The sequence below is a fragment of the Anser brachyrhynchus genome (genome assembly GCF_964034855.1).
Source record: "Anser brachyrhynchus genome assembly, chromosome: 1".
Taxonomy (NCBI): Eukaryota; Metazoa; Chordata; class Aves; order Anseriformes; family Anatidae; genus Anser; species Anser brachyrhynchus.
In genome coordinates this window covers 3,072,140-3,089,795 of record NC_137694.1, presented here as the reverse complement: position 1 = coordinate 3,089,795, position 17,656 = coordinate 3,072,140, and the positions used below count along the sequence as shown (strand labels likewise).

General features: G+C 47.1%; 1 protein-coding gene across 12 annotated transcripts in view; it reads right to left on the bottom strand.

Annotated features, from left to right (window-relative positions):
- The window catches only part of PLXNA4 (plexin A4), a 425,098-nt gene that overhangs the window by 133,464 nt on the left and 273,978 nt on the right, over window positions 1-17,656 (bottom strand). The gene's annotated exons all lie outside the window — the stretch shown is intronic.

The window sequence follows — 17,656 nt, the reverse complement described above, 5'->3', positions numbered from 1 at the left end:
AGTAGAGACAACCACAAATACTCCTGGAAATCTTCTGAAGACTTGGCTATTTCCATTAGTGTCCAAGAACTCTTTAGGGGTTTTAGTTTGAAGGTATCTGCCTTTGGGAGATAATGACTTGACCTCTCAGGGTCTGGATGGTTCTGTGCACAAGATAAAATTTTGCCAGCTCATAGACAATGGCACCTGTCCACAAGACAAAATAAGTATTAATATAATTAATGACAACTTGCCAGTGAACTACAAGAATAATTGCCTCCAGAAAACACAGGGTCTGTAGGGTGCTGGGTGATGCAGGCAGTCAGTGCCTATTTCTATTCTCCTGTTTGGTTTTTTATTTTCCTTCCAGTTTCCTCCATCCCTTCAGACACAGCTCAGTCTCCATTTGTGCTGATTTTATAGATTTCTTTCCTTATTCTCACACTCAAATCACTAACGACTATCACATGCAAAGAAAGAGGATCCTCAGTGCCGAGAAGTCAGTCTCTGGAGGTAGCTGTGAAAGAGGAGCCAGCAGCAGCAAGTCAGACACCTCTTTGCCACAACAGACTCCTATTGGTAAAATAACTCTTCCCCCATTCCCAGGCTGTCCAGGATGGATGCCCAACAATCCAGTCACTCTATCCATCCCAACGGACAAGGCTCTCACATGACAAGCTGAGATGCAGCAACAGCAAAATTCAGATATTTCTCAAATCTAGGAGGAAATAAGTCTCAGATCCAGAAGGATCCATTCAGTAATTCCCCGAAGACCGCTTGTAGCTCAGGGATTTCTCATCCCTCCTATCTCTCACGACCTTGTCACGGTGACTGGCAGGTTGGATATCAGACCAGCTTGTGGCCGTGACACTGACACACCTCGCACTGGCATCATTTAGATGAGTGGATAAAGCTGCCATTCAAAATCTGTCCTTCAAGCATCACCCATCACCCATCCAGAAGAAATCAATAAATCCAGCACACGTCCCCCCAGTATGCTTAGAGGGAGTATAACTTTTGAGTCATCGTTCTTCAGCGTAGACAACTTGGGATCTGCAGAAGAAAAAACACTTGCCCAAAAGTTGCATCATGCCTCAGTGGCAGTTTTAAACAGAAACCAGGAATCCTGATGGCTGTTCCCCGGGGAAAAGACCATTTTATAATACACTCACCATGACAACACGGATATAAACTTCATCAGCTGTAATCAAAAGCAAGAAAACAAAGGATGAGACAGAAGGAGGCAGAAAAGAAAAAAAAAAATCTGACTTGAGATGAGCACAGCACACATTTTAATGGGTATTTGGACTCCCCGCTGTTGCTGCTGAAAGGCTTCAGCGAAGATATCTTGGCTTCCCCTTCCTGCAGTTCCTGAGCTAATGAAACAACTTCAGCCTGGTGCTGGATGGCTGTCCGACAAAAGCTGAGGCTGGGGAGAGGGAGCTGGAGCTTCTGAGCAGGACCGCGGGTGGCTGGATGGAAGAACGAGGCTGATTGCTAAACATTGTCTCATTCCAACGCTACACAAGAACCAAAGCCAACCCCAAGGCATGCCGTGTGCTGGGCATTGTGGGGAGCAGGTCAGTGACTGCAGCTCCGCACAGGGCTTCCAGGAGCATCCTGGATGGGTGGGCATGGCAGAGATGCTCATCACGCTCACCCTACACCAACTGTGCTGTGGTTACAGTGTCAGGCTGATAAAGCCACGGGTCGGGGGGGATCTTTATTTGAGAGCTGTGCAAACTCATGATGAGAGGCCTTTGAAAATGCAGGGACGTAGGAAAAAACCTCAGTAAAAACTAAAAACTCAGCCCAAATATCCATTTAGCCACTCACTCTGACCCTGTAGCCGATATTTAGGTGGGAAAATCAGAAGACACAGATTACAGAGTGAAACTCCTCCTGCTCAAAACTACCAGCTTCCAGCCAGCAAGGAGATGGGGACTGCCTGACCCAGAGCCTGCAATGATGTAATTACATCGAACAGCCCTCAACAGATCCTTCTTTCATTAATTTGTCTAATTGCTTTCCAGACAGTTGTATTTTCTGGCCCCTGTAACGTGCCTCATAATGTGCCACAGCTGAGTGATACAGTATATGAAAATGTCCTTTCTTCTGTTTGTTTTAATATTCTGCCTGATAATCTCATATAAAGTTCCCTCAATCTCGTGTTATGAGAAATGGTGAGTAATCATCCCCTATTCACTTTCTTCATTACGCTCATGATTGTCTGGATGTATTATAGTCCCCTCAGTCATCTCTTTTTTTAAGATGAAAATTGCCAAGTCACACAGTCTCTCCTTGTCTAAAGATCATTAGAAACCCGCTTTTCTGCTTCCCACACTTCCCACTGCCATTTTTATCCATTTTAACATGACACGATCAAAAGTGCCCGGTGTACGCAGCATGGGAGAGCACCACAGATGCCCTGTGATGATGATCTCTGCTTTGTTCTCCAAACATTCTTGTGTATTCCTTCTACAACATGCAAAAACTTCCTTTTGAAAAGGATGAAAAGTCCTGTGTCACCAGTTACCTTTTCTGCTTCACTCTTCACCCATTTTTTTCTCATTTATGAGCACCAAACCCAGCCAGAAGAGATTCCTGTGAGATCCCCTCAGTATTCTCTCCCCCCATCATGAACCCTTATTTCTGATCTTTATTTCCCATTTTTGATTAATTTCCCATCTTTGAACTGGTTACTAATCTATCAGAAGACTCCTCTTCGTGTCCCATGACAGCATAGTTTAAATTCCTTGCTATGGGAAAAGCATTCATTCCTCTGTGTTAACGATATTATCCATGTCACATGAACTTTGATTTATTAAAAGAGCAATAATAAGCTTGTGACACCCACCCCCCTCCTTCAGCAAGTCAAATGTTTTGCTTTATTTTTCCCACTCTAATTTTAATCATGGTTCAACAAAATTGACAGGTAAAAGGTCAGATTGTTAGATTCTCCTGCTTGGACCCCCCATGAGTCCAGCTTAAAAAACAACAACGACACATTTTCTACCTTCCATTCCTCTAGTATCAAAGCCAGCATAAGCAATGAGATGTAAACGAGATTTAATAACGTGGCAATTTCATACCAGAGTTTCTCAAGGATCTTTCTGTGAATATGACTTCTATGCTCTAAAACCATTTTTTACTGCACCTATAGTGGCAGACACTTCAGACACCTCGAGCCCTTTAAAGAAAGCAAACTTCCAGGGGAACCTTGTTAAATTTTAGTCATTCATTTTTACAAGGTTAGAAATGTGTTTCCCTAAGACGTTGCCTTATGATTGTTTTGCAATTCATGTGATAGCTAGCAACATATATTTTTCCTTTGAATATAACTTACAGTTTTGAATAATGCCTCTTCATCTTGATGTTTAAACGGGCCCTTTTTTTTTTCATTTTCTTTTACGGTCTTTCAGTCCTTTTTTCACAGATCATATAACTTCACAATAAGCCTCTTATATGATGTCTTTATGCAGTCTCTGGGATACCATGAGGTACTTTATCCTTGTGGCTGCCCCTTTTAATGAGCTTCCTCATTTTTACGCTGTCCATTTTGAAGCTGAACTTCACTGTAATTTTTATTTGCTTATTTATTGGTTTTGTTTCTATGGAACAATGAACCTGAATGCATTGTGGTCACTCTTACGGAGTGCTGCATTGATCGCCGTTCCCTGAAGACAGGTGTAACTCCAGACTTGTTTCTCTTTTGGAAGGTTTACCACCAACAGACTTTGAGATCTAAGTGTTGTGACATTTGCTTAGGACAAGTGAGGACACTTGAAATCCCTCATTACTGCATTTTCTGCCCTCCCAACCTTTTGGGTTTTTCTCAGCGTGTCACAATCACTTTTGCCATCTTCAAGTGGTCAATAAAGGAGTCCAAACGCTGTTCCTGTCCCGAGGGATCCCTTGTCACTTGTGCACAGATTGACCCTATTTTCTTCCTTTGATTTTACATTTTCTTTAGCATAAAAGCCCTTTCTTCAACATTTTGACCTCCCCTATTGTTCCCGGATCATTTATGCACAGATGAGCTTCCTTCTATCACAGTTTTGTGATATGTATCCTACTAGTATTTTCATTTGCGCAGACTGCTAGGATGTGCACAGGAGCAAGCATATTTTTGATTTTGTCTGTTTGACTATTTCCACATGCCCTGATTAAAAGAGGTATTTATTAGGACTGTTTTTTTGTTGTCTTCTACTTTAATTTTGCCAAGTTCCAATCCAACCACTTGCCAAGGATAAGGGCATATTATGACTTCACCTTTAGACAATGATTTCAACTTTTCAAAACCTCTTTCTAACCTCATTTTTATTTAACTGGCAACAACCAGGTTCCTTCCTGTGTCAGATCCTGCTCTTCCAAAGGTTTCCTTATTCCTCATAATTTTTTCCTACTTCATTTTCTTAACCATGCGTTGGGACTTTGTGTCTGTGCCTAGTTTTGCATTTGAGAAAATATTCCTATAGAAGCCCTGGTTTTTAGCCTGTTATCTGATAGTTTGTGCCTTTCCTCCAGGATTTCCCCCTTACTGTCGCATTGCAATGGGAAGCCATGCCTATGTCTCATTAGAATATTAAACAATACCAGGAAGCATTCTCTGATCCCAGGGCCAAATTGCATGGTCTGATCACATTCCTGCTATTAAACTCTATTAACTTCCAAAACACCTAATGGAAGTCCTCCCTGACCCATTTAATTCCCAACATATATCCAGGAATTGTTGGAAGGAGCAATAGTTGCCCCAAGCCAAACTATACTCAAGTAAGTTTGTAGTGTAGGAAAGTTGTGTTCCAGTGCCTAATAACATTCCCTAGAGTTGTTCCATTTGCTACTGCAGATATATATTTGATGGAGCAGGACCCCAGGACTGCTCCCATTGACTCTGTCTGGATGCCCCGTGAGAGCTGTCATGTCTCTACCTTGCCAGCAAATTTCTGGTCTTATTGGCCTCAAAAGCACATCTATATGTTTACCTGCTAATCAAATCCGCTACCATTCAGCTTGTTTCTCCCTTTCTCCTGTGGTCTCTGTTCCTGAAAACATATCCTTGGTGTGAGAGGCCACATGGGCATCACTCTGGGGGAGATCTTATTTATATGGTGCTCCATCCCTCCTCCACCTGATGCTCACATGTTACAAAACATTCCTTTATCTTAAATTTGCCAATTTGCCACAAGGGAGCATCTCTGCTTCTAACCTGAAAGAGGGTCTGTTCTATCTAGTTGCTATATGTTTCATCAGTGAACTTCCCTGTCACCTCAAGTCCTTTCAGTCTGACCACTTTGATCTGAAAAATAAAAACAAAACATCTTCTTGAGGATCATGCTCTGCCAACACCACTTGCACCTACACAGCCTCTGCTCACGGGGCACAAGCTGATGTTCTGTGCCATGACCCAAAGCCCCACTCTGTTCCTGGACGCTTCCTAAAGAGACGTGGCAAACCAAAAGAGCATTATATTGTGATGTTAGCTGGAAAATCTGAACTCCAGAGGTAGTAGACACAGGACCTCTGGAAGATTTGATCAAAGGAAAAAAAAAAAAAAAAAAAGGCCACCGCCACCAGCCACTAGTATATGGGTAAGCAAATGGAACCTTATATCTACTTTAGGGTGAGCTAAGTCTTGCTTAAGACCCCGGTGTCCTGATGGGCAGTAGGATCTCCTTGAGCTGTAGGGAGGTCTCAGCACCCTGCTCATATGGAGAAGCACACAGACCTGGCAAGCCACAGCCAGATTTCTAAGCAGAGCTGAAGAAGGACTCAAGCTTTTCCCCAGAGAAAGCCCAGGGGTGGAAAGGACCACCTTGATTCACACACTGCTTCTGCAGGCAGCCTTTCCACATCAGCTTATACAGAAATGCTATCGAGCTTTATCATAAAGCTAGCTATATTTTTAGCACTCACTAATCCTAGTGGAAGATTACTTCAGATATTCATTCTCCTCCCAGCCAGAAACCTCCTTCTGACTTATACACTAAATGCCCAATTTATCCCCATTCACTGCCGGGTCAATGCAACCCACAACTTAAACCTCTCTTTTCACAGGCACTTATTCCCAAGCAGCATCCCAACCTCTGCCCACCTTTGTTTTCTACACTCAGGGAGAATCATTTCAGCCTCTCCTCATGCAAGGAGCTCTGCTAGCCCTGCTGAGAGTCTGCCCCTGCCTCTATTTCTTTTTTCCTCAGTGCACAATGCAGCAAAGCTGCTGTGTCCCAGCCTGGTGCCTTAATCCAAAGAAACGCCGTGCCATTAATACTGGAAAATGTAAATCAAAGCAATGGGAGAAGACACCTGGTCCACATCCCCATTCCACAGGGATGTCTGTCCCCATGTCTGGAGTCCCCCCAGCGTTATGCCAGTGTAATCTTGATCAGATTTTCTGCTCTGTTTGTGTCCAAAGTGTTGAGAAAAGTGATCTAACCTTCACGCCGAGTAACCCAAGGGGGTAGCTGCAGGAGTGACAGGCAGGCCAGCAAATTACCATCCGCTTTCTGATACATGTTTCATCTACAAATAGCTCTGGCATGACAGAGGTAAGTTGTTATTTCACATATTTAAAGATGTGGTACAACACGGCTTGGCTTTAATTTTGGGCATCAGCAAGCTATTGATTTTCTGATTCTTTATATCATGTTAATGATGTCACGATCATATCAGCACAAGTGTGCTCCCATAAAGGTCCAGAGAGTAATGTGTTTAATAGATACTGTAAGCATTGATTGATTTTGCTATACTTCATTCTATATGTGTTTTCTTTCTGTGTATTTTACTTTTTTTAGGGGTAAATGCCCTAAACACTCAGGCAGGATGAAAAGTAAAAGCATTTACTTCTGCTCTTAGTTTTTAATTTGGGAATGGGGGCAGTGGGGAAGGCTGTCCTTTCCAACTCACCCCAATCAATAGGAGATTAAGTATAGTACTCAGTAGCTGGGCTGATGTGTTCCTGAGCAGCTCAAGAGGCATCTGAATGATATTTTGTCAATTGACCAGATGAACTTATGCCATGGGTCTGCTCTCCTTCCTTTTTCACCAACCCCTGCAGATTCTCCATCAGTGAAAGCTGGGAGGGTCAGTTTTTGCTCCTTCAAAGCACAGAGAGGAACAGAGAGCAGAGACTCGTTGTTGCCCTAAAAAATATCAGTACAAATTGTCCCTACCGTGCAGAAAATCACATTCATACCCAGGTGTACCAAGCCCCTACAAAGAGAGGCTGCAGAATTCAGACTGATACCTGAAAAGAAATTTTATGAGTTAAGACGGAAAAATCCTTCTACTGTCTGGGTTACTCATACTCTCAAAACTACTTGCAGGCTTGTTTTCAGGATGGAGGTTTGCTGAAAACGAGGAGGGGATCAGGCTGATTCACTCTGCTCCACGTTTGCAGTTTCTCTCCTCCCTGAGAAGAGCACAGAGCTAAAGACCCTGGCAGCTCTCCCAATGTCCTCCTCCCTACTATTATGAACTGGATGCCTCCTTAGAGGCTTTGGGTGGCAATGGCCCAGGGCAGCCCGCAAGGAGTTGAGAAAAGCCACCTCTAGCCCAGCCACGTCTTAGTGGTGGCTCTAGCAGAGATGCTCTGCTCTGATAGCGCCTTATCAGGCCAAGCACCACTCAGAGAGACCAGGAGCAGATAAAATAGGAAGGTGTTATCTGAACTGAAATCCTGCCCCCTTGCACCCCACAAAACAAGCCAATGCTCACTTTGGCAGGGCTGTCTGGTAGAAGCATCCCTCCCCAGCAGGCGCTGGAGGCAGGAGGTGTCTGGCAGCCTGTTCCCAGCTCACAGGGTGCCAAGGGAAAGGACAGCTCATGGGAGCTCTTGGCTGGCTGCTGCAGCTGAGAAAGTCTGCAAACAGAGCTCACGCCTCTTCCTGGTGAAGGTCTTGGTCTCTTCTGAGAGTCTAAGGTGAGGAAAACACTGAGGTTTGGCTAGTGTCTCGTCTGATTATAAAACAACAGGGAGTGAAATCCCACTAACATGGAGAGGGCAGGATCCAGAGCAGCATGCCCTAACCATGCCTAAGAACCTGTTATCAGGACAGGACACAAGTACAGACTACTTAAACCTCCTTTCTGCCCTGCAACAAAGCAAAAGGACCCTGGTTTTCCTGTGGTCATCTCCCCATCTCAGCCTGAGCAACTGGAATGGGACAACATTAATAGAAGCAAGAAACTAAAGACTCCCTTTCCTTCTCCACCCACCTGCAGGCAAGGTTGCATTGCAGACATCTGAGGCATCTTGGCCTCTTTTCCCTTCCTGGGGTCAGCTGCCCTTAAAGACCCCATTCCCAGGGATGCCATCCTCAAGGGTCAGTGTCAAGCACTGCAGCGCCTATGCTTGGTGCATAGCATGGCTGGGATTTGCAGGACACTGCTACTTGCCAGTGGGGGGAGATCTAAATGAGGTCCTGTCATTTTCTGCTCTACTTTTTTGCCTGCCACCTCCTGCTCTCTGCCCTCCTCCCCAGACCCTGGAACCGAGCAGGGCTGAAATAAGGAGAGAATCAGCCACATAACAAACACCCTCCAGCCCCCAGACCTGCACTCAGCATCTGCGCTGAGCTAACAAGGGAGAAGCCTCCCAGGCATGGGTGAGCTAGATTGCGATTATTTTCTTAGTGTGTCTCAATTAAAATGCAGATCTCCTCTTCTGCCTGGGGTGAGAGGGGCAGAGGGCATTGGGAACGAGATATGGGATGGAGAAGCAGGGTTTTGCTCCATTCCTCTCTGTCCTGCCTTAACCCTTCTTGTGCCACCTCTGCTCTAACAGCCAGACAAGGGCACGGGGTGGCTTGGGCAGGTTCGGTGGTTTAAGCACCTGGGCACGTCTGCTGCTGCTCCTTTCTGCTTTAATTAAACAAACCACAAACTTACTCGTCCACTTGTGAGATAAAATTAATACGGTCATGCTTTATAGCCAGTCCTGGCTGGGAGCCTGCCGTCACCAAGTCCTGCTCCCTGCAGGACTTCTGCAAACTGCATTCATAGCCAAGGTGCTTTAAAGCCTCCTGCAGGGGCAAAAAGATCTCCTATTCCTCTCTTACAGACAAGATGCTCAGACACATGGAAATTAAGAATCAGAGTCATTATAAATGAGGCGTTTTTTGATGTGGTTATTTAGGTTTTCCTAACAGCTAGTGAGAGAAACCAGCACTTCCAGAAGGCTGTTCACCCCACTCCCATAAACACCTCTGGGTTACAGTGAATGAACTCAGAAAATGCAAGAAACCTAGCAGTAGGAGAGAGAAACCCCCTCCTAAGCAACTGGTTCAAAATCATGCAAGGTATCTGATACAACTTCCTAAGCAGGAAAGCAATCAGTGGAGGAAAATAAGCAGAAACCTGCCCTCCTTTTCATTACCAGGGGTTGGTGCAAGCTGCATTACAGGACGCATCCAGAGGAGATGCCCCGTGTTCCTCCTGCATGTAGAGAAGCCCACAGCCAGTGGCAGAGGAAATTCACAGCCTGTGTGTCTGTTCTTGCCCACAGAAGCTGTGGCTGCCCCATCCCTGGGAGGTTTAAGGCCAGGCTGGATGGGGCTTTGGGCAATGTGGTCTGGTGCGAGGTTGGAATTAGATGTCTTTAAGGTCTCTTCCAACCCAAACCATTCTGTGATTCTATGATTCTATGATTCTTCAAAGTGAATTGAAGACGGATGGAAGAAAACATGTTTGCTCTGAATCTCCTGGTTCCCTGCGCCCAGCCCAGTCCAGCTCTGCCTCAGGGTTGAGTTTCTCTGTGTCAGGACTGTGTTTCCATTAGCTCTGGAAGAAATTAATTTGGTCCAATCTCTCAGGCATTGGAATGAAAGGCAAGAAATGTTGTTCCATTTCCAGATCTGTCACACAACCACAGTCACGTCAATGTGTTTTTCTCCCCTGCTCTTCTCGGGGGCTGACCTGTGCTGCCGAGCCCTGAAGAGATCTGCAGCACAGTGTCACCCACAGCTATGGGAAGGAGTGGCAAGGTCCATGTGCAAGACATTTTGATTTGAATGATGTGTTATACACGAGGGAGGGACGTCTATATCATCCCACCAGGCCAGAGATTGGGTTTCTGTAATGCATAATATGTAGGCAAAGAGTTAAAACATCTGTGACTGTCCTGGTTGATGATCCCTGATCTTGACATTATACTCTTCAAATGTTGCTGAAGAGCAGGAAAAGGTGGAAAGTGCTGGAAGACAAGATGCTCAAGAAAGTAGGCCGATGATTTGCTCAGCTCCACTCACCAAACAAAAGAAATAAATATATTGTTGGGGGAAAGAAGAAGAGATTATGCTCACAGCAAAGCAAGGAAAATCTCCCCACCAAAGGCAAGATGAGATTATCACCTTCAACTTCATGTAACTAGCTTCCATTTCTAGGACCATGGTGTGGTAAAATCTCATTTCTGCTTGCATGAATGAGTGCAGAGGGGTGTGGGAACAATAGGGAAAATTAGGGGCTGGGCACATGTGTGCCAGTGGGAGAGAGAGAGGAAATTTGGTGGCAGGTCTCTGAAAGTGGGAGTGTGCAACAGGAGATGATGGAGAGCATATTTGGGCAGGAGTGTTTGTGCATAGACTCATGGAGAATGTAAGTCCAGATAAAGAGATACTTTAAAGGTTTTCTGTGCTTTTCTTCAGCAAGGAGAACTTCCCGATGCCTGCCCCCCTCCATCCCGTTCCCTTCTGAGACCTGTCACAGGTCGAGGCTGATGAAATGTCACAGAAGAAGCAGTGGAAGGCAGACATGGCCCACCCTGGGGACAACTCATTTGGCGTGCCATTTTCCCTCATTGGTGGATCACGGGCTGCAGAGGCACCAGGGAGCATCTGACAGCAAGAAAAAGCAATTCCCTGCAAACAGCCTGAGACTGAGTTTCTCAAGCCAGACATACACCACATCACTCAATGAGTCCACTCCGGAGCATGGCACAACCTAGTGGGAAGCCCTAGCCCTGCTGTATTGCAAATTAGGACCCTGGAGGAATTTAAAATTCATAGAAGGACTGGTTCAGGTTGCAAAACCCAGACCCACATCTTGACCACGTTCAGAATACACAAGGAGATGACACTGAGCTGGGATTTGGCTCTGTTTTGCTGCCCACACACAGTGGTCTAATGTCACTTGAGATGTCCTTAGGACTCCAGTTGGTCCCCATCTTATCCACCAGAAGAAGTGGATGGATCTCCAGTAGGGTCTGTGTCGTATTTGCCATCCCTAGGTGAGTATCTCAGGCACCCTGGGTTATTCCAGTTGCAGCAGGCAGCACGGATGGGTAACTGAATCAAGTGGCTTGTATAAATAAAAACACCTATATTTTAAAGTCTGCTTGTGTGTTCTCCATATATCTGTATTTAGGCACCTAGCTTAAGTCCTTATGTTGCTTATCCCTTATCCCTTTCTCATTGCTTGTCCTGGCACGTGAGACGTCCCTCTTAGCCCATGACAGACCGTGTGGCCGTGTTTCATATCAGAGAAGAAGAAACCTGAGAGACCTCTCTGTGCAAAGGCTGAATTTTCTGCAGTGCTGAACCCGAGCTCTAATATTTCTGCGGTGGAGACAAATCCCAAGTAGGGCACCTAACTCACAGGGCAGAAAGCTTCTGCTGGAACCTGGTGAACAAACTAATTATCTTCCCACCCCTCCCTGCTGCCCTCTAGCAAAATAAGCTAATCAAGGAGGAAGGTTATTATCAAAACACATTTACCACACGCCTGCGTCTTGCAGTCCGCACTGCCCAGTGTTGGCCCTGTGTTGCCTCAGGCATGCACTGCCACTAAGATAATCAACCTGTGAAGGGCATGGCTCTGCTTTGTAGACCAGAGCATCCAAAGTGCTCCCAAAAGGGACAGGATGGCACCTAGGGGATGGAAGGACACCTGCCCTGCTGGATACAGGGATTGCAGGCACAGAGGTGGGTTAGGTCTCTGGGTCTGGTGATTTGCACAAAGGTATAGGGATGGTTTGGAGTGGTTTGTTCATCACCCATCTGTGGTGAAATGGGATTCCCAGGAGCTGCTGTTCCCCTGGGGGATTTATCACCATCAATAGGCTTGCTCCCCACCCCAAGGATTTCATCTTGCTCTCCGGACTAAGAGCCCCGATCTCATTTCAAAGGGCCATTGCAGAGCTGTCACATTCAGGGCTATTTCCTCCGCACTAAAGGAGAGGCAATGCCCAGGTGTGAAAAGATGGGTACTTTTAGCTATAGCACAGAAGACAGATTAAAGATTACCCGGGCTCAATGCAGAAAGCTTAATGGGTCACTGTCCCTCCCCGGAGCCCCCCTGCCGTGCGCTCCCCTCGGTGCAGAGGCTGAAACGCCGTCTCCGGTTTCGATAACTACCTGGGAAGGAGTGGGAATCACTCCGTGCCAAGGCCAATTGGGGGAAGATGACTCCACTTTCCCCTGCTACCAGGTGGAGAGGCTCACAGGCCGTGGGCGCTGCTGTCCGAGCACCGGCTGTGAGCGGGGAAGAGCCAAACCAAGCCCTGTTTGGAGACCAGGCACCCTGACAGCTGGGTCCCTCCTGCCTTTGCCACCTCTGATGGACACTTTGACTCCTTGCACCTCTGCTAACACTGCTGATGGACTGATTGGAGACTTTGAAACCAAATGGAATATTTCACATTTCCTGCGGTTATTTCTCCCCATCATGTACTAACAGGATGCTCTGGGCATTCTCCTGTTCCAGTGAGAAAGGCCCCCCAGATATCTCAGACACACGGGTAGTGCACACAGTGACTGCAACAGCTTTGAGCGTCCCTCAGGTGGGGAAGATCACCCCAGCTGGCTACAAGTTGCCAAGGCAATGCAGTATTTGAATTGAAATCCATTTGTTCTTTACGTGACTGACCAAATTTTTAGGAAGACTGGGACAATTGTTGCATACCTTTGGCTCCCATGTCCCTGAAGACACTTAGGGCTGACCTAGGACAAGATGATGCTGAGATGAGAAAGGACATGGAAAGCTTTTGTTATAAAGCAAAGGTCTCAGACATAATTGCCAGGATTTACTCATCATGCTAGGCAGATGTAAAACACAAATTTGGTACCTTTCCGAAAGGGCTCTAGCTTGCACCTTGACACAAAACAGCATGAAGAGCACGGCTGAGGCCCTGGTTTCTTACAGTGGAAGCTGAGGGTCTATAGGGTCTCTAGCTCCTGCGGGAATCAGAAAATCATACTTTCCTCACTATTTATTAGATCTCATGTTGGCACTGGGTGCGATATTCCACCCTTCTGCCCTGCTGGGGCTTATCCACACTGCCCTTCCCAGCTTCCTCAGGCAGCATTTGAGACATCCTCCCTCCCTTGCAGAAGTGGAGGGAAGGAAAAAAAGAGGAGGTGAAGGGGAAAAAGAAAAAAAAAACAACCTCAGCCTGAAAGACAGGCGCAGTCTTTCAGACGGCAGAAAGTCAAGCAAGAAAAAGACCCTTCAAAAAAGGTCTTATTGCAGCATCTGTAGGCAGCTTGGGTTACCCGAGACTCTCTAGTGATTCAGAAGACTTTGACCAAGAAAGTTAAAGCCAGGGACGATCAATGAGCCTCTGCAAGCAGCATCGCATCGGGTTACCTGCTGAGACAAGACAGTGGGAGCTGCACTTTGTAACACTTTTTTTTTCTTTTTTTTTCCCCCCAGTCTGGCAACGAGTCTGAGGAGGGATTACAAACCCTCCACGCTGATCTCTGATTCCCTAGAAAACAACTTGTTTAAGTGCCATTTTCTTCTGTACCAATTGTAATTTCTAGGTACAGAAGCATCCTGCAGCTACCAGGCAGGACAACAGGGAATGTGGAGGGCAAGTGGTCAGACACCAGGGTAGATGTCAGTTGCCTGATGACAGCATAAAGCCCTTCTAAATAGGGTTCTTCTTTTTTGGGGGAATCCAGAAAACCCTCATCTGGCTTCTCTGGTGTCTCATAAACACCATTCCCTTTGCTGCAGTTATCCAGTTAAATTGTGGTCAGCTCAGCCTAACGGGTTTTGGTCATCCCTCAGCCAACCCAGAGCTCACCAAAGGAATCCAGGAACATGGCTGGCACAGTCCATATATAAGGGCCCTCTGGGATCCCTTCTCTCATGGGGTGAGGATGGCTACAGGAGGTTGCTGTATCCTATTCCCATAGTTTAGGAGTATGGGGTCTCCGGAAAACGCCCTGCAGCTGGGGGGCAAAACTGATGGAGCCAGCTCAGGTCCCCCAGTGAAGTTCTTGGGTTCTCTTTATTCTTAATTTCTAATCATTTTACTAAAACCCAGAATAAAATTCCAAAATAAGAATGGCTGAGGTCTAAATGAATCATTTCCTAAATACTAAACTGTATCGGCCCCTTCTAAAATGACTTTTGAGATCATTTCTTATTAAAAAATAATTGTTCCCCTTCAAGTTGACAAAAAATATGTTGTGAAATATCACAAACCCTCCCTGAAATTGGAACCATTTTCCTCTCAGTTTGCAGCTAATGATCTGCTGGCCACGGAGTCCCCATAACAGCAGGGGCAGATCCCAGAACAGAAGGAGGCTGGTGCCTAGAGGCTACGTCCTCCCTTAAGGAGAGCTTGTGCTTGCTCCCCGACTAATCATCCCAAAATGAGATGAAGGCTACAGGAGGATGAAATGAGGCAGCATGACCGAAACCTAGGAGGGGCAGTTAACGTGACAGAGCCTGGGACCTTCAGTGTATTCCTCCTTTATAAAATGTCACTTCTCCCTATGGGGATGCTGCTGCTCTTCTGTCCCAAATATCCATTTTTGGGGCAGCTGGGGTGTTAAAGACAACCTAGAGAAATCAGGGCTGAAAAGTTGCGTGGTCACCACGTGCATGTGGACTGGAGCTTGCACATCTTCTCTGGAGCAAGTGATGGGTCAGGCAGGGGTAATGAGGCCTCCAGGAGGAGATCTGTCCCACCTTAGGGACAAAGAGCTTCCCCACTCTCTGTCCTTCTGCATGCAACAGGGGAAAGAGTCAAAGGAGAGTAGAGGTTTAAATATGGATGGAGACAGAAGAAACTCGCAGCGGGGCAGGTATTGGAAGGCATCTTCGGGCACGGCTGTACCCAGCATGACACAAGGAAGCTGTGATTTATTCCAGGCTTAGAGAAGATCCTGCTCTGCTCTTGTACCTCTCCGCAGCCCCCCGTTCGGGCTGGTGACATTGCTGTGACCTTGCGAGCAGGCACCGCGTGCTTCCATGCCAGCTACTCACTTTTCAGCCTTGTTCCCCCACCGCTCCCCCCAGCTCCCACCCCAGCCCCTCACCCTCCCCTGGAGATCCGCGCGGCAAGCGAGCGCTGTGATTTCAATTTGCACCAACTAAATGATTCATTGCCGCCTAAAGAAGCCCGAACTGAGCCCAGGAGGGGAGCTGAGCTACGGCAGGGAAGGGGAGGGAGGGACAAGATGGGGACTGGAGATACGGCAACGAATTGCTCCGGTGACCTGCTCTATATTGGCTCTCCTTGTCTCGGGGCAGAAGGCAATCAATGTCCCCCCACCCCCTCTCCTTTCTCCTGCAGCCGTCTGTGGGTCTGTCTGTCCCTTTCTCTCTCAGCGGACTCGAGTTTCTCGGTGTAAGGTTAGGACAGAGGAGCCGTGGAAATCGATTCCCGAGCCCTGGCACGCCGCCCTGCGCGCAGACAGCCCTGCTCCGCCGTGAGATGCTGGATGAGGAGCTGTCCCCAGGCATCCCCAGGAGTCCCCAGGCCTCCCACGTGCTTGGAAATGGGGATCTGGGGAGCAGCCCCTGAAGCGTGAGCCCCAAAGTAAGTATGGCCCATATGAGAGAGAGAAAAAGACAGAAGCTGCACCCATCCTACAGCTTTCACTCATTTTCCAGCGCTCCAGTGGTGGTTTGTACTGGAAGAGAAGGGTGTGTGAAAGGGTTAGCTTTGCCTACAGGAGGTCTGCTTTCCAGCCCTGCTCTACCCCAGGTCCTGGACAGCCCAATTGCCTCCTCCAGCTCTGCCAAAAAGCAGCTCCCAAGTCAGCGTGGCTGGATTCAGCCATGGCCTGAAATTCTTCCTGGGAGGGAGAAGAAAAAGGTCACCACTACCAAGGGGAAATATTTACAGCAGATTTCCCCAGAAATCCTTGTACAGTTGCTGACAATGCATCGTGTTTGAGGAAATGTATGGGGTTTTGATGTACAAAAAAGAGATAATATTGGCTCTAGTATTATGTCATTGTTATCCTAAATAAAAGTCCAAACACAGCCAAACACTGCTGAATTGCATCTTCCTCTGCTTCCAGGGCTAGAAGGATGAAGAAACTGAGGCTGAGAGAGGAACACATAAGGCTGCACCACAAACCCGTGCCATACTCTGTTTTACAGATCAGGAAACAAAGGTTAAGGGACCAGAGGGAGGAGGACGTGGGGACCCTGCTGTCAAATTTCAGCTTGAAGGACCAAATTTGCATGTGGGTTTCTTGTTCTAATGGAGTCGGGCTGCCACCCTCACTTGTCACCAGCCACATTTCTGTCACTCTTTCACAATGAGCTGCTGGGCAATCTGCAGTTGTCTCTGCCCCTTTCCTCTCCTTTGGGGGATTTACTGCTGGGTGTATTGATCGCTTGTTGCCAGTGACCCTGGCCAGCAGGAGATGAAATATCTAGCATTACTCCAGTGCAATCAATGCCCAAATTCATGCTTGCATACACGCTGTGCTGCCCCAATATTGATAACAAAACACGCAGTGCTCTACAGGATGGATGCAAGCTAAGATGAGACAGAAACATGTTACAGAGCAGTATTTCAAATAAAAACATCCTCAGACCAGCAGGGCTACGGGTCAAAGTTGCATGGGTTCATACTTGTAAGACCACAATTCAGGACTGGTTTGCCAAGGATCCTTTGAATTATTCCAAAGCCAGAGTCAAGTTTTGGTTTGGGACATCTAGGTCTGATCTGAGATTAAGCAGACTGACATGGCTTTGGTTGGGGGTTATACAGACTAAAGAGCTTCTGCAGAAGGTTGGGATACGGTAAGTGTTTGTTCCCTCCTGTCTCAGAAAGGAGAGGTAGCAAAGAGGAGGATCTCTCCAACTGGATCACTGTCTCCACAGGTAGAGTTTGCAATGCAACAGGAAGGGTTCAGAGGTGAACTCAGGAGGAAAAGACACAACTGCAATAGCAGGGTCCAGCAGAATAACCACCCGTCACTGCCAAGGGCACCGAGACTTGGAGTGACAGCACCCTGCAGAGCCACGCTCAGCTGGAGACGTGTGGTGAGACAGATCCAACGCCCTTTCCAGCCACTGTCTCTGCTGAGAAGTTCTTGGCAAATGAGGCCGCCCTGCCACTCATGGCCAGGAGCTCAGCCAAGCTGACACTTCCCTCTCCACGGCTCTGGCAGAGGGCTCCCTGTAGCAGAAGATCACTGGCAGGGAAGGCTGCAGAAGAGGGGACTTCGAGATAAACAGCATCATTAAAAAAGCCTGCAGAAAACAAAGCCAAGGAGCAAATCTCCCAGTCCTGGGGACACTTGGATCCAGTGCTCCTTGCAAGGTACTGCATAGGGCAGTGCTGTAGAGCAGGGAAATGGTGAAACCAGGTCCCTTCTTGGCCTGTTACACAGAAGCCCAGGGATGTGGATATAGATAACTGCTCAAAATCATGGCTGGATAAGCCAAACGAGCAGTGCCAGCCCAGCTGAGATGACCCACAGAAAAC